The sequence below is a fragment of the Eimeria mitis genome, genomic scaffold (assembly GCF_000499745.2).
Source record: "Eimeria mitis Houghton genomic scaffold, Emh_scaff1528, whole genome shotgun sequence".
NCBI classification, from domain to species: Eukaryota; Apicomplexa; class Conoidasida; order Eucoccidiorida; family Eimeriidae; genus Eimeria; species Eimeria mitis.
In genome coordinates this window covers 4,006-4,415 of record NW_013569655.1, presented here as the reverse complement: position 1 = coordinate 4,415, position 410 = coordinate 4,006, and the positions used below count along the sequence as shown (strand labels likewise).

Here is a 410-nt window from a genome sequence, read left to right as displayed (position 1 = left end):
AAAAAAAAAAAAAAAAAAAAAAAAAAAAAAAAAAAAAAAAGAAAGAGAGAACGGAATAAGAGAGAGAAAGAAAACAAAAAGAAAAGAGACAAAGAAAAAAGAAAGAAAGAAAAAGAAAAAGAAACAAAAAAAAGAAAAAAAAAACAAAGGCAAAGAAAAAGAGGAAAATAAAGAGAAAAGAAATAAAGAAAAGAAAAAAGAGAAAGAAGAGATAAACAAAGATAAACAAATAAACAAAAAACAAATAAACAAATAAACAAAAAACAAATAAACAAATAAACAAAGAAAAACAAATAAACAAAGAAACAAATAAACAAATAAACAAAAAAAGAAAGAGGAAAAAGCAAAAAACAAATAAAGAAAGAAAGAAAGAAAAAGAAGAAAAGAAAGAAACAAATAAACAAAAAAAG

At 19.0% G+C, this 410-nt stretch overlaps 1 protein-coding gene across 1 annotated transcript in view; it reads right to left on the bottom strand.

Moving 5' to 3' along the window:
- EMH_0038880 (uncharacterized protein) overlaps positions 1-410 on the bottom strand; it is a gene marked incomplete at both ends in the record, with an annotated part of 10,381 nt that overhangs the window by 6,929 nt on the left and 3,042 nt on the right. The gene's annotated exons all lie outside the window — the stretch shown is intronic.